The sequence below is a fragment of the Lutra lutra genome, chromosome 13 (assembly GCF_902655055.1).
Source record: "Lutra lutra chromosome 13, mLutLut1.2, whole genome shotgun sequence".
Classification (NCBI taxonomy): domain Eukaryota; kingdom Metazoa; phylum Chordata; class Mammalia; order Carnivora; family Mustelidae; genus Lutra; species Lutra lutra.
The window spans coordinates 36,729,487-36,751,835 of record NC_062290.1 but is presented as its reverse complement, the minus strand read 5'-3'; positions in this window follow the sequence as shown (position 1 = coordinate 36,751,835).

Here is a 22,349-nt window from a genome sequence, read left to right as displayed (position 1 = left end):
TGCATGTATTTTTTTTTCCAATTTGTGTTTTTTGTTTTCTTTAAGTAAATACCCCCAGTAGTGGAATTACTGGATCTTTACTTTATTCATTTGTTAGGTTTAATAGTTTTTTGCTGGAGTACTTAAGGAATTTCATTTATAATATTATGTCATCTGCAAGTAGTGAAAGTTTTATTTCCTGTATACCGATTTGGATGCCTTTTATTTCTTTATCTTGTCTGACTGGTGTGGGTAGGACTTCCAGTACAATGTTGAATAAAAGTGGTGAGAAAGGGTATCTTTGTCTTGTTCCTGATCTTAGAGGAAAAATTCTCAGTTTTTCCCGTTTGAGTATAAGGTTGGCTGTGGGTTTTTCATATATGGCATTTACCATGTTGAGCTATGTGCCCTCTAAAACTGCTTCATTGAAGGCTTTTATCATGAATGGACGTTGCACTTTGTCAAATACTTTTCTGCATCTATTGAGATAATTATATGGTTTTTATCCATTGTCTCACTAGTGTGATGTATCACATTGATTTGTGACTATTGAACCCCCCTTGCTTCTCTTGAGTAAGTCCCACTTGATTGAGGTGAATGAGGTGTGGGTTTTTTTGTTTTTTGTTTTTTTAAGATTTTATTTACTTATCCACTTGAAAGAGAGAAAGAATGCATGAATGGGGGAGGAGAAGAGGGAGAGGGACAAGTAGACTATGCACTGAGTGAACTGAGCCTTGCCATGGGGCTCAATACAGGGCTCAATCCCATGACCACAAGATCATGACCCAAGCCAAAATCAAAAGTCGGATGTTTAATCAACTGAGCCACCCAAGTGGCCCATGAATGATTTTTTTAAAATTTATTGTTGGATTTGGGTTGCTAATATTTTATTGAGGATTTTTATGTCTATGTTCATCAGAGGTATTGGCCAATAGTTTTATTATTTACCTGGTTTTGGTATCAGGGTAATGTTGACCTCATAGAATGAATTTGGAAAGTTTCCTTCTTTTTATATTTTTTTTTGGAATAGTTTGAGAAGAATAGTTATTAATGGTTCTTTAAATTTTTTGTACAAAAAATAAATGTTTCATACAATTCACCTGTAAGCTGTCTGATCCTGGACTTTTCCTCATTGGAAGCTTTCCGTTTGGTGATTTGGTTTCATTGATAATCCAGTCATTTTATGCACTGAAATCCAGATATCTGTTTCTGATTACTTTTAAACTGCATTTCCCATCTAAAAGGAAGATGATAACAGTGTTCCACCCTCAGCTTCAGTCCAAGCCAATTATTTGAGTTCTGCACTGATGTGTAGCTGCTAAATATAATTCATTGTCATATATGACAGTTCAATATATATTTACTTTGGGTAAATATTATTCAAAAGAATCTACAAGGAAGTATGAAATTTTAAAAAAAGGCTTATCCAGTTATAAGAATGAGAATACTCTCAATAATCCATCAAAGAAGAATGTCAGTAGATTTTCTCTATCATAAGGTTGAGCATGTTAATGACTTGGATATTTTGGCATAACTCCCATCCAATTAACAACCTCCAGACATACTTATTTTAGGTGTATTTTTGAAGAGGAATGTCTTAAAGAATATTCTTCAAGAATATATTGTGTTTTGAGATGTTGACCTTGTTCAGCTCAAGTAGAATTTGTTGTTCTAACATGTCCATCAGATACTAAATTGACTTTCAATCTGTCTTTAGCTCTACAGATGAAAAATAATCTATACACCTTGAATTTAGAAACAGAAAATGAAGTGAAAAATATGTTTCAGTGTATAAAAATAACAACTTTAATGGAATTATAGTCGATTGAGCCATATTTATTCTAGTCAGCATGGAAACTCACTTTATAAAAGTGAATATATTAACACAGGAATACCTTTAAATGCAAATGTGTTTAAATTTTATCATAGTTAAACAATGTTTCTCATTTATATTTATTTCAAAAAGTGGTATAATATTTTCTAGGTAATATGTCATACATGTTGGGATATTGTATTTAAAATCAAGTCTAAATGAAGGATGTATTTAGAGTCTCAGAAGAGGATAGCAACAGTAAAAATTGTCCTGAGTTAAAAATTGACATAATTGGTAGGTAAATTATAGAGGAATGACATTTAAATCATTTTAATTAGAAAAGTCGGAATTTAGGGGCGCCTGGGTGGCTTAGTGTGTTGAGCCTCTGCCTTCAGCTCAGGTCATGATCTCAGCGTCCTGGGATCCAGCCCCACATTGGGCGCTCTGCTCAGCAGGGAGCCTGCTTCCCTCTCTCTCTGCCTGCCTCTCTGCCTACTTGTGATTTCTGTCAAATAAATAAATAAAATCTTTAAAAAAAAAAAGAAAAGTCAGAATTTAACAGTCAATAAAATATAAATGAATTTTTAAAAACATAAAAATAATCAAAATTATATTTTCATTTCATAGGGCACCTAGGTGACTCAGTCGATTAAGCTTCTGCCTTTGTGTCCCAGGGTCCTGGGATGCAGCCCTGCATTGGGCTTCCTGCTCAGTGGGGAGTCTGCTCATCCCTATCTCTCTGCTTCCCCCCCCATTCATGTGCTCTCTCTCTTTCTCTCAAATAAATAAATAAAATGTTAGAAAAATTTTATTTCTTTATTCCTTGATTTTTTTTCTCTTTTCTTCCCTCTTTGTGTCTGTCCAGATAGATAAATATTGATATATATTTGTTTTGTATAATTACTTTGGTGTCAACCTGGTCAAAAACCTTTAGTAATAAATCTTGCTTATAAGTTTTTCCTTAAAATAATTGCTAATTAAGAAAAGAAAAATGCGGGACGCCTGGGTGGCTCAGTTGGTTAAGCAGCTGCCTTCGGCTCAGGTCATGATCCCAGCGTCCTGGGATCGAGTCCCGCATCGGGCTCCTTGCTCGTCAGGGAGCCTGCTTCTCCCTCTGCCTCTGCCTGCCATTCTGTCTGCCTGTGCTCGCTCTCTCTCTGACAAATAAATAAATAAATAATCTTAAAAAAAAAAAAAAGAAAAAAAATGCAAAAATAACAAAATTAAACACCTAATTTATAATATTTATATACATGGCATACCTTTCTTTTATTTTTCAGTGTTCCAAGATTCATTGTTTATGCACCAGACCCAGTGCCCCATGCAATACATGTCCTCCTTAATACCCACCACCAGGCTCACCTAACGTCCCCATACCGCCCCCCTCCAAAACCTTCAGAATATATGTAGTGTTGAAGGGAAATTAAGGCCATTATGTTTCAGGGCCAAACTACTTGGTTTGAATAACCACAATCTCACTTACTGAATATGTGACTTTGAGCAAATTTTGTCCATCTATGTAGCTTCAATAGAGAGATCAAGTATATGATTATGATTATTATTATAATATTCTCTTTGGAGGTTCTTTTTCATATTCAGTCAGGTAATGTGTGTATTTGGTCTGATACATAGGAAGTGATCAACAAATGTTGCCGATTCATTAAAGGTTTTTAATTCATGAATATATATTAGGCAATTTAGAGAAAATAATTTTATCTGAACCTCAATAACTTTATTTTAAATTGAGACAAATATTTACTTCTGGAGTGTTACAAAAATTAAGAATGATAGTTAATTAGCTGATTATATGACATATTCAAGTAATTTGGCTTTTTTTCCTCCTCCATCTCCTTCATTATTATTATTATAAATATAAAAGATAGACCCTCTTCAGTTTCTGGAAGTGGTTCAGTAGGGAAACTATATCTGGGAATTGAAAATAAAGGAGCAAGACTGAATAGGAGGTGAGAAGTTGTGTGTGGAATGATATCTTCTTAAAAATGGATGAAGACAAGTTCAAAGGACAATGATTGTAAAAGTGACCCATGGATAAAAAAGGATTCAAAATAGGGTTTTCATCATAGAGAAAATGAGCTCAAGAGAGCTAACATTGGAATTTGAAGTAGAAATGCTAGTTCTTAGAATATAAACAGTAATGAATCTAATAACCTAGCAGTGGAACAGTCTCCTTAGTTATATCAATCAGCATAAAAATTGGAGATTTATGAAGCTCACACAGGGACTGCCAAAACATTCACAAATTTTGGAGCTGCAGGAAAGCAAATTAAGAAGCAGTAAAATAAAACATTTTTTTTCCAATGAGTTACCCCTTGATTGGTAAACCAAGAGAAATTAGTAGTTTGATTCATGCTTATTTGCATAAGTAGATAGGTAATAGCGAATTCTTATTATATAATTTATGCAAATTTTTAAAAATCAAGGTACTTATAAATATGGATTTTATATTGAGTATTTAGGTTGTATTTTAGATTACTGAAAGTTTTGTTTAATACAGTTATTCAGTAATGTAAAAATCATCTCACTGCTCATGTTTGGGCCTTGAATTATGATATGTTGAAATGGGACTTTTAAAAAAATGAATTATTTATAGAATAGGACACACATTATTTTATATGTATTATATAATAGTCTCATGGAAACAGAGTCATAAACCATACAAAAATGGACTGCCATTCCAGGTTTTATTTGTGGGCAAGGAGACTTTATGAATTTAGATTTGCCTTTACCAAATATATGCCTTTACTAAATAACTCTGTGTTTTTAATAGGAAAAGAAATGTGTGGAGCCATTAAGGCAGTAGCAATTCCAGATGCTCAGTGTCACTCCCCAAATTTTTACGAAAAACTATGCAATTGGTGCTGATAACCCTTGCCTTCTTCTTCCTTTCTATCTTTATTCATGGAGGTGTTTAATAAGAGATCTCATCTAACTCCCATTCTGGGCGATTCTAAACTATTTTTTAAACTGACTGCTGGACAAAAATGATGACACTTTGTCAGTAAATCCATTATATGTACACTTGTCTTTTTCCTTCACTGGATTTTCTATTCCTAGCCCATATATTATGACTTTTTTTGTTGTATCAAGATTATCTATCAAAGCTTTTTACTTATAGGAGGTACTGAATAAATACTTTTAGAAAGATTTGATGGATGAAGAGTGAATAGATTAATAAAAATCAAAGTAAGGAAGATATCAATAAAATGCACAATTTTTAGCCAAAATGATGAGGAAAAATTAATGAAAAAATAATAAATTTAAAAATAAATTAATAAAAGATAAAAAATTCAATTATCAGTATCAGGAATAAAGGGCATCACTACAGACATTAAGTGGCTATTAAATAATATTATGGGTACTTTAAGTCAGGAAATTCCATGGCTTATTTGAATTGTGCAGATTTTTTGGAAGGTAAAATCTATACAAAGCTCATTTAAGAATAAATTGATAACCTGAATAACCGAGAGTTACTAAAGAAAACTTTGGGCACAAATGGCTTCACTGAATAATTCACCCAAACATTTAAGAAAAGAAATAATACCTCCTCACTAACTCTTCCAAGTCATACTATGATATGAACTTTACCCTTAAGGCAAAACCAGAGAAAAAATTTCAAGAAAATTATTGCCAAATATGCCTAATCAACATAAATGCAAAATAATAATAACAATAACAAATACAGCAACTGATTTTTAAAACAAAGCAAACCCAAAAGTACATAAGTAGTGCAACACTTTATGCCTAAGTGGGGTTTATCTCAAAACTCAAGGATGGTTAAAGATTTTAAATAAATCATTATAAATTATTGTATCAACAAACAAACAAAAAATCTATATAATCATAATCATCTCAGTAGGTACAGAAAAATTTTTTTACAAAATTCAATATCTAGTCCTGATAAAAACACTTAGCACCTTAAAAAGAGAGAACTTCCTAAAACTGATAAAATATCTCTACAACAACTTACAGTTATCATCATACTTAATGGTGAAAGATTTTATACTTTCAGGCTAACATTGGAATCAGAGCAAAGATGTCATTATGGTGACAGACAGTGACAACACATATGGTGAGCACTGAGTAATTTCTAGACTTTTCAAACCATTATGTTGTACACCTGAAACTATGGCAACTATACTTAAATAATAATTATTTTTTGAAATATGTTTTCCTAGGGGTGCCTGGGTGGCTCAGTTTGTTAAGAATCTGACTCATGATTTTGGCTAGGTCATGATCTCTGGGTCATGGGATTAAGCCTCATGTTGGGCTCCAGACTGAGCATGGAGCCTGCTTGAGATTCTCCCCCTCTCTCCCTCTGATCCTCCCTCATGCCAGCATGTGTGCTCACTCTCTCTAAAATAAATTTAAAATAAATAAATAAATAAATAAATAAATAATCTTTCTTTTAACCACTATTATTCATTATTATAATAGATGTCCTAGACATTGAAATAAGGTAAGAAAATAAATAAAAAGACAACAAATTAGAAAAATGAGAAATAAGATTGTTTTTATTTGAAGATGAAATTATTTTCTATTTAAAAAATTCCTCAAAAATATACCAAAAGTAGCTACTAGATCTAATGACTTAGCTTAGAAATGTCACAGGATACAAGGTTAGTATAAGAAAATTCACTGTAGGGGTGCCTGGGTGGCTCAGTGGGTTGAGCCTCTGCCTTCTGCTCAGGTCATGATTTCAGAGTCCTCGGATCAAGCCCTGCATCAGTCTCTCTGCTCAGTGGGGAGCCTGCAACCCCTCTTTCTGCCTGCCTCTCTGCCTACTTGTGATCTCTCTCTCTGTGTCAAAAAAATAAATAAAATCTTAAAAAAAAATTCACTGCATTTCACTGTATTTCTATATGCTAGCAATTAACTAGGGAAATTAAAATTAAAATACACGAAATCCTAGGGTATAAACCCAATATAATATGTCCAAGATCAAGATGTTAAAATCTTGTCTTGAAATCAAATTACAACTTAATAAATGGAGAAACATGTTGTGTTCATAGATTGAAACAATCAATATAGTTGAAATGTCACTCCTCTCTAAATTGCTTTACAAATGCAATGCAATCCTAATGATTATTTTAGCAAGTTTTTTTTTTTTAATAAAATCAAATGAGTTCTGAAATTTATGCAGAAATGGAAATATTTTTAAATAGCCTAAACAATTTGGGGGCAAAAAGAGTAAAATTAGGAAGAATTACACTGTCTCCAAGGCTTACCAAAAAGCATCATAAATCAGGTCAATGTGGTATTAGCAAGAGTATACGTGTAAGAACAATCTAGAAATAGGCCCACAGATAATTATGGTCAATTAATTTTGACAAGGATGAGAAAGTAATTCTATAAAGTTTGTTGGTTTTTTTTTCCCAACAAATAATACCAAACAGTTGAATATATGTGTGTCAAAAAAATAGAACACACACACACACAATTCATACTTTATAACATGCAGAAATCCACCTAAAATGGATCATAGACCTAAATTTAAAGCCTAATGTTATAAAACTTCTGGGAGAAAAGATAAGGGAAAATCTTAGTGTTCTTGGATTAAGCTAATATTTTTTAGTTATGCCACCAAAAACATGACCCATAAGATAAAATTTTAAAAAGGATAAATTGAACTTCATCAAAATAACGTTTGGAATTTGAAAGACACTGTTAAGTGAATGAAAGGATGAAATGAGGAGAAAATATATGAAAATCACATATCTGATAAATAATTCATAACCAAAATATATGAATATTTTTCAAAAATTAATAAAAACCAATGGTCTAATTTAAAATGGGCAAAAACTTGAACAGATACTAAAGTTATATAAATGATATATAAACATGAAAAAAAGCTCAAAATAATTTGTCATTAGACAAATGTATATTAAAACCATAATGAGAAAGACACACATAATCATTAGAATGACTAAATTAAAAAGAAAAAAAAACTGGTATCCCTAAAAGCTGCTAATAGGAATTCTCATACTTTGCTGTCAGAAATGTAAGCATTTCTGCAGACACCTTTGAAAATAGTTTGGCAGTTTACTGCAAAATTGAATATAACTTACCATACAATCTGGCAATCCTAGTTCTAAGTATTTTTCCATTGAAATAAAAACATATTCACAAAACATGTATACACATGTTTTTGAACAGCTTTAATAATAATTACCCTGAGTTGGAAACAAGCCAGACATCCTTCACCTGTTGACTGGGTAAATAATTTGTGGTATAACCATAGAATGGAATACTACAAATTACTGATTCATAGAACAGCAGAAATGGATTTCAAATAGAAGGCTAAATATTGTAAGATTCTATAAGAGGTAAAGCCATAGTGGCAGAAAACAGATCAGTGGTTGCCTGGGCCTAGGGGCGAGGTGAGGAGTTGACTACAAATAGCTTCAGAGGCAAATTTTGGGTGTCTTGGTACAGTTTATATCTTGATTGTTGTCATCATTACACAGGCTATGAATTTTCAGAACTTGAAGAACTTCACACTAAAAATGGTGAAGTTTACTCTATGTAAATTAAACCTTGATTTAAAAAAAAAGAAATTTAAAAAAAAGTTAAGGAAAAAGAGTAGAAATTATACATACATATACAAATATTACATTTTTGCATCCAAGTTTAATTGATTAATTTTACACCTACAACCCACCTCAGACAATGTAGTATTGATAGATGAGTGACAGCCAGATTAAGCTTTTAAATTGATCATTTCCTACGTTCAAAAGCAAATTTAAAAGTTGTAAGAGAATTTAGAGATACGATAAAATATTTATTAGACTTTGTGAATGTGTTTACTGACTTTATTTTTTAAAACAAATTATCCCATTCCCCACAGTCCGTGTTCTGAGAGAACCCAAATCATGTTCTCTAATGAATATCTTGTATTCCATTATGTTGATTTATCAGGGTTTATTCAATCATATCTTACTGGTAAACATTGATGTTATTTTTTTTAGTTCCTCAATATATAATTATTTGAGAATATCTTTGAACACAAATAGTCTGAATTTCTTTATTTCTAAATGATGTATTTCTAAAGTTTAGTGTGAAGTTTCAGAGTTTATAAATGGATTTTTTCATGATCTTTAATTATAAGAACAATGGACTAGATCTTGTGTCAGAATATTTACACATGTGATCTCACTTAAATTATACACTATTGGGCAGAGAGTAAAGGGGGATCTGGAATTATAATCCATTTAGTATAGTCCCAGAACTTGAGTCTATATCAATATATCAAAAACCTTGAACTCAACCATCAGGACGGAAATGTTATATAAGTGGTTTACACCAGGTAAAGAATAGGAGAACTGGAGGACATTGCCTTGCCTAAAAATGCTGTCTGCTATTCATCTCAGCCAATTATTGTCACGTAAGAACACAGTCCAGTCTAGAAAAAGCTGGGAGCTAGAGTTTGCTATTATTTTAAAGGTTGATAACTTTTTAAAACTGTATACACCAAACAATAAATATCTGTAAACTCCTGTTGGGTAAATCTGCTCCATGCTCCAGCTGACAATTTATACACTCATTGGCAAAGTTTGCTATCCTGAATTGTTGATGTTATATTTTAATGAAAAATATTGGAAGAAAAAGTGACAAGTGAAACTTGTGTTGTAATGTGACTGCCCTAGAAAGTATGGCTTCATGGTAATATATTAATATCTAATTTCATTTTGATATTTCTAAATAATAAGATGAATATTGCTCTGTACTTGTACTTGCTACGTGTACATAATATATAGGATATTACCGATTTATTTGAATGTGAATCACATATTCTCATTCCCTTCTACTATGAATGAAATGCTTTTCTGAGACAGCTTCAGGGAACACACTAAAATCCCATTAATTTATTGTGAAACCACATTTCTGTCCTCACATACCACAATCTCTGTTACTATTTAGCTTTAGTAGTATAGAGAAGACAAACATAGTCTTAATTTTCACAAGCCTATATTCAATAAAGAATGCATATTTTAACATGTGTCTGATGAATTAGTGCTCAAACTTGGCTGCATGTTGGAAATACATGGGAGGATTTAAAATATACTAAGGATGGTTCCTACCCTAGAGGTTGTGATTGAATTGACCTGGGTGGGCCCGTGCATCAGAGTTGTTAAAAGTTCTCCTGGGGATTCTCGTGTTCAGCCTTGAGTAAGACCACTTGTCTAACACATGTTTCACACCACAGTTTTTGGTAAGTAATAACAGTTTAATAAATAAATAATCTGTAGTTGTTATTTTCAAGAATATCTTCATCTCCCCATTTAAAAACCAATACCCTTTGTTACCCTTTTTCCTTCACCCTTCTCAAGGCCGTAGACATAGAATGCCATGATGCCATTTTTTTATAAAATCAGGAAGAGATAATGTTTCTTTTTTTATTTCCATCATTTCACTCATTTTCTAGACAGTAATCTCCTTGAAGGAAGGAATTGTGCCTCTGTGTCCCCAGTACTTAGCCTCTCACCAGACACCCATTATATGCTTTAGAAAGTGTTGAACAAATGAGTGGATCCATTTATTTTTCATTAGTGAAAAAGTAAATTAGATCAGGAACAGACAGAAACAGTCCATGAATAGGGCATTCTTTCCCTGCAAGCTACTGGGAACCAGGAGAACAAGAGGAGGAATACTAGTAACACCATTTGTTTCTTTGACTTGTTTTCCACATTGTGCAGTTGTCTCATATTCATGGATGTTCCTTTTCCTTTGTAGTTGAAAATGAAGAAAGATGATGAAGGTGGGGCAGAATAACTCTAGTTCTACGAATTACTGTTTGTCTCTTGATTTCAGGTCACTGAAAATCAAAACTGGGTCAAATGGGCTCAAGAGTTACTATATTCAAATATGCTAAGTAAATGTAGCTTTTAAATTTCTAGAATTCATTTTCTTCCTAGATCTTTCTTATTGGCTGGGAAAAATTAATGTTAGGCTAATAGAATAAAACTTTCTTATTTTATAAACTGAATCTTTTCATTACTACTCAATCTCTTAGAATTAAATGTTTGTTAGATTTTTCCCCTCCTCCCAAGTTCCTCTTTGAGGGAGCTTCTGAGTATATAGGTAGTATGCTTTCCACTGCTTGACAATATGGCAGAGGGATAGAAAAGGGTTTTCCTCCACCTGGAATCCTTGGGATCCTTCCTGGTGTCTGCTGTGAGTAGGTCTGGTTTGCGTCTGTATTTGTTATTGTGATGATGTTTATGGTCTCATTTTTGACGCTGGGTGGAATATTTGCTTGATTCTGGTTGCATTATTTATTTTCTGACTCAAAGCCACCACCTGCATCTTTGGACCCCAGGTATCTGCTCATCAGCTGGATCTGCCAGCTGCAGGACTTTCATGCCTCTGATGCTCTAAGACTTTCCTAAATGTACTTTATACTTGCAAGGACCTCCTGCATCTCAAGGTATTGCTCCAAGAGGAATGACTAGGACTTTCAAATTTCAATTCTCTATTCTTCCTAACTCTCTCCTCTGCTTACAATGCAACAAAACTGGGAGAAGAATTTTTAATGTTTAGCTTCTCATCGTGACTTTTCTTCAGGCAACTGGTCAGGGCCATATAGGTCTATCTCTAGATATCCTAAGCTAAAAAGCTTTAGAAAATAATTTCCCTTTTCCCCCTCAAAACCTAGCTTTCAAGACCACTTCTGGAAGAACAAAATGTATCTATCATAGTTAACTTCTGGGAAAGACTTGACTTCTCTGAGGTCATACTGTCAACCTCCTGCAGAAATAGTCACCTTCAGAGTAAATATCATTATCTGAATTTATTTTATATATTTCTTCATTTATTTGTTGTCTCTCCCTGCAGAAACTGTAAGTTAAATAAGGACATACATTTTATTAGTCTTAGTAACCATTGTATCCCCACCAAGTAGGACAATATTTTTTTTTTTGCAGTAGACAGTATAATTAAATTATTCATTGAGTTCATGTATGTATGTATATATGTAGAAATGGATGGATAGATGCGTAGATGACTATATATCCCTAAGTGTGTATAGATGACTTTGTAGGTAGAAATATGAATGAATTCATTAATTAACATTTGAGCTTTAGACTGAGAACAAAGTAAGAAAACAGGATATAAGAAGAAAATGAAATGGCACAAATTTCATATAACAAAAATAAAATCTCTGCATATGTTTTTGCTAGTACATTAAAATAAAAGCAATAGGTTTGATATTTAAAGTTTACAATATCAATTACATATATATCTATTTATAAACACAGTTATATAATTATACAGTTGGGGAATATAATCAAAATACTATAATAGTTGTATCTGGATGGGATTTTGAGTAATTTTTATTTTGTCATTATGTCTATATCTATTTTACAGACTTTCCTACCATGATCATATTTTATCTTGTATATAGCAGAAAAAATGCATATAATTTTACATATGTGTGTGTGTGTGTGTGTATATACACATACATATGTACACATTTAATTTATCTGAAGTTTTATGAGGATTCATGAAGAAATTGAAGTGGTCTTTAATGAATTCCTCTGGGGGGCTAAAATGTTAATCAGTGATATATATCCAAATATAATGGTATTCAAAAAGTATTTCTTGTCATGGTGTAAACTCTGTAGATAGAAGGAATGTATGAAGGAAAGAAAAATATTGTTAGAATGAGTATGTTTATTTTTATATTTTCCCTCTATAAGAAGAGATATTTCTATTTTTCTATTTTCCCAGAGAGACTAGCTGGTCTTATTATGTATTTTTCTCTTTATTTAAGTTTAGCAGAGCCGTAGTTTAAGACACTGATTATTTATTTATTTATTTATTTACTTTGCTAATGAAAGAGAAAAAATTTTTTCAGTTATCCCAGAGATAAATAAACCACATGCCAAATTTTTCCCTGAAAGGAATTTTTTGTGAGCATATTATAATCTGTTAGAGAAAGAGATCGATAATGGAAATACTGACAAACTGCTCCTATGCAGTGTAGATGCTTCCTTAGCTGATTCATTAATACCTAATGAAGTCAGGCCCATGTCTTTTTCAAATCAAATTCTTCCTCTCCAGTGAAGACAGGTCAAAATATTGAAGAAGGCCTGTGCTCTCCAGTAGAAACAAAATAGATGGTGCTGACATCTCCATTGGTTTAATGAGAGTATGGCTGCAGAGAGCCCCTGGATGGAGTGCTTTGTCAAATCGGACTAAGGTCTATTTTTAGACAAAGTGAGTTGCCTTTTCTATTCCTCCCTCCTAATAGCAGGTGGAAATGCAGAAAGTTCCTGAGTGCTGAAATACAAAAAGCAGAAATGAAAGCAGCTCGAATTTGATCAGCACCTAAGTCCACCTCAGTGTCACCAATTCCGTTGCCTTCCCTTAGACATTTCTTTCCTTTTTTTTCAGTTACAGTTTGAAGACTGGCATTATCCTTTATTTAATGTAAAAGCAACCCCAGAGTTATACCCCATTAAAATGATGTGTTTTGTGACTTTGTTGTTTTATTTCCTAGAGTTCCTAGTAGCCCGTAGGGAGTGTATGTTGGTTTGACATTTTTAATCTATCTATTCTAATAGAACTGGGTATGTTGTCTTGAGGAGATTTTTGAATTGTAAAAAACTATACTGCAACTTGCTCATATAATAATTTGTATTTAAAGGTGTGAAAATTTTAGAATGTGCACAATCAATACTGACAGTCTTGCCTTTAATGGGGCATATGTTAATTTTGAATCTGTGGATATATGTCCCATTTTTATAAGCTTTCATTGCAGATGCTTCATTATGTGTAAGTGGGAAAACTGGATTCCAGATTAGGACGTCAGGATGCTTAGGACTGCCTGGTTCAACTCAGTTTACCACTTACTAAATATGTGATCTTTTGCAAGTTGATTTCACCTCTCTTTGCCTTATTTTCTTAATTGACAAAATGGCAAGAATAATAACTTAATACATGAGAGATGCTCAAAGCAGTGCTAGCCTTATCATAAACAGTAAGTGCTAACTTTTTAATTCAAAAATAAATTTTATGGCACCAATAAGTATTTAAATTAATTAATTTGCATTATAAATTTAATAAAGTAAGTCTCAGTTAAAACTGAGTTTCCTAGTTCCAATAAGCTTGCATTAATATGCTGTTTTTATTATTTTGATAAACAGAAGAATAACAAAAAAAGGACATAATTTTATAATCATAATGATTTTATTCAAAGTTTATAAGTAAGTATTTTCAGAAAGAATCAAGTATTACATCCCAGGTATAGATATTCTACTGTGAGCTTTCAATAGAGAAGTGGCTTTCCAATATGCTTTCTTAATCAGGAATTAGTTTTTAACACTTACATATATGGATCAGCAACAAATACTCATAAAAATGTCACATCACTCGGGCCACCTGGATGGATCAGCAGGTTAAAGCCTCTGCTTTTGGCTCAGGTCATGATCCCAGGGTCCTGGGATTGAGCCTGGCATTGGGCGCTCTGCTCAGTAGGGAGCCTGTTTACCTCTCTCTCTGCCTGCCTCTCTGCATACTAGTGATCTCTGTCTGTCAAATAAATAAAATCTTTAAAAAAAAGTCACATCACAGATGTTCATAAATTAACATACACAACATTAAAAACAAGACTAATATGGCAATATGATTATGTGCATTTTAAATTGAAGTTTTTGTCCTGTATGAAAGGTGATCTATCTTCTCTAATGCTGCTTTACTGTAGATAGAATGTAAAATAATGAGGTGATTGTATTAGAGATTAATTGCTGTGTTTAAAAGCCCTAAAATGTAATGGCTTAAAACAGTGATAAATAGTAGCCTTACAATTTCTGTGGGCCAAGATTCAGGCATGGCTTAAGTGGGTGGTTATGGCTTAGAGTCTCTAAAGAGTTTGCAGTCAGATGCCATCTGCAGGCTCCTTTGGAAAGTGTAAGGGTCTATTCCAAAAAGTCCTGTTCAAAAGGCTGGGAAGGTGGTGCTAGTTGTTGAGGGGAGGCTTCAGTTCCTCCTTACATGCCTCCACACCTTTTTTTTTTTTTTTTTAAATGTGCTTATGACATGGCTGCTGGCTTCCCCCAGATAAGTGGTCCAAAAGAGATCCAGTGTGGATTGTGTGGGTATATGTTTATATACATAAATAAATGTGTGTATATATGTATATGTATTAATATATGTATATATAAATATATGTATATATTTGTTTATGTATTATATATGCATATGGCATATGTATATAAATATATACATACACGAGTCATGTAGTAACACTCCTGCCACATTATATTCATTAGAATGAAGAGACTAAATTCAACCTATGTTCGTTCACAAGCAGTAAATTAATCTTCACCTTTTGAAGGGGGAAGTACCAAAGAAATTGTGGATATAATTTTAAATGACCTCACTGACCGAATTGGGTTAAATATTGCAAAGAGATCCTTTAAAAAGTTTTGTTAAAAAGAGAATTTATGAAAATACTTGAAATTTTGTAATGAATATACATTAGTTAAACAGGGAAGACATAGAATGAATAATACCTTAATGTCTTAAACAGTCTTAAAATTCAACATTATAACATTTTTAGGTATTGCCACACTCTGTACAAGTTTGGACAAGACATTACCTAAATGAAAAAAACAAATATATATATACACATCTGGTTTTTATACTTTTTTAAGATATATAGGAAAATGTAATCAAATCTGATATACTTTACCAACAAAAATAATAGCATTATAAAAACTGAGTACAGTGATTATGCAAATGTTAATCTTTCTATAGAACCTATTTTTCTTTTTTTTTTAAGATTTTATTTATTTATTTGACAGACAGAGATCACCAGTATGCAGAGAGGCAGGCAGAGAGAGAGGGGGAAGCACTTTCCCCATTGAGCAGAGAGCCTGATGCGGAGCTCAATACCAGGACCCCGAGATCATGACTTGAGCTGAAGTCAGAGGCTTAACCCAGTGAGCCACCCAGGTGCCCCTAGAACCTATTTTTCAACTAAAGTTTAGTTTAGCATTTATCAGACTCATTTCTGAAATTTAAACAATCTCTGCATATAAGAATTTTAAGGTAGGTGTATATATATTAGTTAACATTATTGGTTACAATTTATCATGGTGAATATATTACTTGTTTTTCTAATTCACATACAATTCTTATTATAGTAGGTTTATGATAATTATTTTTCATATAATATACTCATATTAGTCATTCCGTAATGTAGTTTTTACATTAGTTCATGTTATTTTAAGTTATCTATGTTATTTATTCACTTACATATTAATTACTTAAATTAAGTACACATGTATATACTTCTGTTTTTTTATTCTTTTGTTGTAGTCATTATGTGTCTGAAATGAGATGAGAGCTGGGGACACTCTGATCCTCGGAGTAAGCATTGGACATAATTCCAATTTTTCAGCTACAAGGGTCTAGAGACTCCATGTTCACTGCACTTTCTGTAATTGCCCCATGAGTTTCTTCACATTTTTTTAGATTCTCTGATACCTTTGAGTACTGTTTCAGTTCCTATGTGTCATCTGGACATTCACCTTCACCCCTTTAGTGATCCACTTTTCTCCTACCCAAATCCTCCTGTACCATGCGTGTTTTACTTTATCCACTTTACCAGCACTGCCTGGGTATAGAGACTTCAAATTCTGTGCCACATGGACTTCTCCCTGGGCTGCCTGAGTGTCCCTAGGCCATAGCAGCTGGCTGCATCTAGAGTAACTAATGAAAGACAGATAGGGAAACACACACACACACACACACACATAGAGTCACAGTCAGAAGCCATAGGATTTTATTACCTAATCTTGTGACAATATTATCACTTCTGTGGTACTCTATTGGTCACATAGATCAAAGTGAGAGGGGCTTCCAAAAGAGCATGAACACCAGGAGGAAGGCATCACTGGGGGCCATCTTACAGGTTGCCTGCCACAGTCTAGCTTCTGGCCCCAGTGATGTGGCTCACACATACAGAATATGCTCAATATATTTACCTCCTCTCACAGTTACAAGAGACATAAGAAGCATGATCTCTACAACTCTCCTGTCATGGTTTGGGCTTCTACTTACCCTATTCTAATTCAATTCCACCACTCCACCCCCTTACATGTACCCATATACTTTCTCTCAAAATCAACCAGCAAATTGTTCCTCTTCATTTAAGCAAACAGAGCTAGGTGTGTTACAGATCAGCTAAGGTCTTGATTTCTACTCAAAGTAGACTCGCCACAGGTAGCTTTCTTCTTAAGAGGAATTCTAGCACAATGGAACACTGAAAAAATAAAATAATATAAAATAAAATTTAAAAAGAAAACAAAAATGAAAAACAAAGCAAAACAAAAAAAAAGAGGAATTCTAGCTATAAAAGGAGTTTGATTTCATTTCAGTTTATTCGACTCTTTCATTCCCATATTTAACATAGTGTTCACCTATGATAGATAAGGGTTTGCTAAATTGAAGCAAATAATTATTTCCAAAGCAGTAATGTATACTTAAGTATATATACTCTGTAAAAATGTTTATTACAACCTGTTCAATAATCAAGGCAGACTGAGTCAGCATAAAAAATATGGTAAGAAGCTAGGAAAACTCTTAATTGTAATAGGTCAATGATGTGTTAGAATGGAGCGGCTGTAAACATTTTGTCACTGGGATTCATGATTTCTGAAAACTTTAATGGAATGTCCATTCTTTCAAATACAGTATTTTTTATTTTTATTTTTAATACTCTATAAATAAATAATAAGCTAATTTCAATAATATATAAAATAGGCACTAAATTACCAAGTGTTTTAAGAGTAAACATTCTTATTCCTTCAAAAAATGGTGTTGGGAAAATTGGACAGCCACATGCAGAAGAATGAAACTGGACCATTTCCTTACACCATACACAAAAATAGACTCAAAATGGATGAAAGGCCTAAGTGTGAGAGAGGAATCCATCAAAATCCTAGAAGAGAACATAGGCAACAACCTCTTCAACCTCGCCCACAGCAACTTCTTGCTAGACAAATCTACAAAAGTAAGAGAAACAAAGATAAAAATGACCTAATGGGACTTCATCAAGATAAAAAGCTCTTGGATAACAAAGGGAATAGTCTACAAAACTGAAAGACAACTGACAGAATGGGAGAAGATATTTGTAAATGACATATCAAATTAAGGGTTTGTATCCAAAATTTATAAAGAAACTTACCAAACTCAACACCCAAAGAAAAAATAATCCAATCAAGAAATGGGCAGAAGACATGAACAGACAATTATCAAAGAAGACAAATGTCCAACAGACACATGAAAAAGTGTTCAACGTTACTTGGCATCAGGGAAATACAAATTAAAACTACAATGAGATACCATCTCACACCTGTCAGAATGGCTAAAATCAACAAGTCAGGAAATAACAGATGTTGGTGATGTGGAGAAAAGGGAACCCTCCTACACTGTTGGTGGGAATGCAAGCTGTTGCAGCTGCTCCAGAAAACAGTATGAAGGCACCTCAAGAAGTTAAAAATAGAGCTTTCCTATGACCCAGCAATTGCACTACTAGATATTTATCCCAAAGATACAAATGTAATGATGTGAGGGGGCACATGCACCCCAATGTTTATAACAACAATAATAGCCATAGTCCATAATAGCCAAACTATGGAAAGAGCCCAGATGCCCATCGACAGATGAATGGATAGAGAAAATGTGGTGTATATATATATGTATGTATATACACACACACATACACACACACACACACACACACACACACACACACACACAATAGAATATTACACAGCCATCAAAAAAATGAAATCTTGCTTTTTGCAATGACGTGGATGGAACTAGAGGGTATTATGCTAAGTGAAATAAGTCAATCAGGGAAAGACAATTATCATATGATCTCACTCATGTGTGGAATTTAAGAAACAAAACAGAGGATCATAGTGGAAGAGAAGAAAAACTGAGACAAGATGAAATCAGAGGAAACAAATCATAAGAGACTCTTAATCATATGAAACAGAGGGTTGGTGGAGGGGAGTGGAGTAAGGGATGGGGTAATTGGGTGGTGGACATTGAGGACTGTATATGCCGTAATGAGCACTGGGTATTATATAAGACTGATGAACCACAAACCTGTACCCCTGAAACAAATAATGCATTACATATTAATTGAATTTAAATAAAAATAAAAATAGAGTAAGCATTCCCAGTTTTAACTGCTGATCACTAATATAAATGTTTTCAGTGATGAATGTTGCCTCAATATTTTTCTACTCTATTTTGTAGAGCCTTTTATCACTGTAGTTATTTTAAATGCAGAACATAATAATGTGTAGTTGATAAGATGTCAGTCCAACATACAACATAATCTTTCCCTTATCACCTCTACTTTGAAATATGTTCTCTATTGTTCTAGTGTATTTTTGATCTTTAGATTATAATTATCTGTATTTCCGAGTTATATGAATTATGCAAGTATCCTCCAAAAGGTGTGAATGAGAAGATTGTGATCAGATATAATGCAATGCATACTTAAGTCAGCTTTAGCGAAATTGTGAAGTAGTAGATTTTCCACACATTTCCACCTTTTTTTAAAAAAAATATTTTATTTATTTATTTTTTTGACAGAGAGAGAAAGTACAAAAGTAGACAGAGCAGAAGGCAGAGGGAAAGGGAGAAGCAGACTTCCTGATAAGCAGAGAGCCAGACATGGGCTCAATCCCAGGAACCTGGGATCATGACCTGAGCTGAAGGCAGACACTTAACTGACTGAGCTACCCAGGTGCCCCATATTCCCACCTTTTTTGTACTCTACTTTCTACTTTTTTGTACTCTCTTCCCCACCTGGTATACCCCCTACATAAACGTTTCTATTCAATTATATATGTATCAGATATTCAATTATGAAAAATGTTTAGATATGAAGAAAATGTATAATAAATCACATCCTTCTCTATATAGTTACACAAGAATGTGTTTAATATATAATGGCACCTAAGTATGTGGGAATCTGTCCCGAATTTAGGAGCAGAAAAGACTTCTAAGAGTCTCTAAAGTGTAGGGGTTTTTTTTTGTTTTGTTTTGTTTTGTTTATTTTTAGTGAAAGAATATATGTATGTGAGTTGGGGGGCAGGAGGGGCAGATGGAGAGAGAGAACCTTAAGGAGACCCCATGCCCAGTGCAGAGCTCCACGTGAGGATGGATCTCACAACCCTGAGGTCATGACTTGAGACTAAGTCAAGAGTTGGATGCTTAAACACCTGAGCCACCCATGTGCCCCTAAAATATAGAATGTTTTAAAGACTGAAAGTAATAGCTATCATTTTTTTGATCACTTAACAGTATAGGCTTTATGCTAAATATTTAAATGTTCTTATTTTATCTTTTAAAAATGCTTTAAATTGGGGCGCCTGGGTGGCTCAGTGGGTTAAAGCCTCTGCCTTCGGTTCAGGTCATGATCCCAGGGTCCTGGGATCGAGCCCCGCATCGGGCTCACTGCTCCGCAGGGAGCCTGCTTCCTCCCCTCTCTCTCTCTCTGCCTGCCTCTCTGCCTGCTTGTGATCTCTCTCTGTCAAATAAATAAAATCTTTAAAAAAAAAATGCTTTAAATTAGTGCTATTGTTCCTTTTCTCGAGAGAAGGAATCTGGTGCATAAGTACGCCATGCTAGGACATTCAGCTCTTAAGGGACAGAACTGGGAGGTGAACCTGTTTGTCTTTTACCTCAGAGCTTTGATGCTTTAAACATTGTTAGATACTAACACCAAATGACCAAAATGAAAACACAGGGATTGTTTTTTTCTTGAGATTTGCCTTATTTCCCCCTCACTCTTTCCCTCTTAAACAGTGCAGCAAGTCTTCAACCACCTCCCTTGTAGCCCAGCCTCTGACAAATGCAATTCTTGTTCTTGTTTTGTGCTGCTTGACGTTACTATCACCTCTTAAATCTTTTTCTTGATTTTGATGCTAGCTTATAGAGCTTTAAGGGCTCTATTCTTTCCTTTCTTTTCTGAATGTTCTCTGCTCTCAGTCCCCACTTTTCTAAGAAGTGCTGACCTACTTTGTACAATTCTTTATAAAGAAAGGTCTGGGAGTCTTGTTTCCCTGACTGCTTCAATTTCCATTTCCAGCTCCTCTGCCTACCTTAAAGCCTGATTTGGCTCCAACGAGATGATATATCTGTTCCCTATGGTTCCAGTTTATTTTTATTTTTTCTTGCAGTTTTATCTTCAGTGTAATAATCATTTAGAAGTATTGTTAGTTTTACTGTTTCTGTCAATTCAGTACACATTTACTGGATGGGATTTTATTTATAATCAGTTAATATTTCTCCTATTTTTACATTTTGCAACCATATCCACACAGAAAACAGGTCTTTGCAGTCACTGCAGTACAGTTCTTCAAACATTTGAGTGATTGCTGTGTGTTGTGCATCATGTTTAGAAATGCCAGGTAAACATTGATACTTGTCCTTAAGAAACCCACAGTTAAATAAGAAACATATAATTTCAAATGAAGTATAGACACATCATGCTGTTATCATTGCTATTAAGAGAAAGTAAATCTGACCTATGCTGATAATGAAAGGTTGTTAAAGAAGTGGGCTTTGTGCTAAGGATGGGCACCATTTTTGATTGTACAAACAGAAGGGAGGGGTGTTGTTTTATATTGAAGAAACATCTTTGATAATAATTCTAGCACAGAGGTAGGAATATCAAATATTTGAATGGTTTTTGAATAGCTAGCTCAATTTGAATATAAGTTGTATGAAAAAAAGAAAGAGCTGAAAAAGTAGATTTGGATCAGTTTGTATAAGTCTATAAGTACTAGTCTAAGAAGATTAAAGTTTATACAAAAGGAATGAAGAACCATAGAAAATATTAGAAGTCTACAGATATCTTTATCAAAATCGGAAACTAAATCAAAATACATGTAAATGGGATAAGTTTAAATTAATTTTCAGCATTATTATTTGTAAGTGAAAAGTCATACTGCAGAAAAGTCATCCTGCTTAGATACAAAGGGCCAGGCCTCTGGGGACAGAAGCCTGAAAACCCAACCTAGGGTTAGGGTTAGGACCTAGGGTCATGGCAGGCCTGATCTGCCTGGGGGCCCAAATTGAGGGGAAGGGTCGGGCAGTGCATCAGGCTTTGGGTTTGTGGCCAGAGGTGCCATCAAAGGTGGGGTTGGCAACAGGTGGGCATGCAGCTTTCTCCCACTCTGAGTGGATAAGGATATCCTTATCCACCAATATCTGCTAAAGGATAGTAGATATTTTTCTAAAACTTTTTTATTATTTTCACTAAACATGGCCATAATCATGACTTTTATTATCAAATAATGCTTCAATTTAGTTATGTTTTTTCTATGGTGATGACCTTTTAAACCTAGCAAGAATATATTTTTTTAAGATTTTATTTATTTGTTTGACAGAGAGCAAGAGAGCACAAGCAGGGGGAGCAGCAGAGAGCAAGGGAAAAATCAGGCTCTCTACTGACCTGGGAACCAGATGCTGGGCTCAATTCCAGGACCCCGGGATCATGACCTAAGCA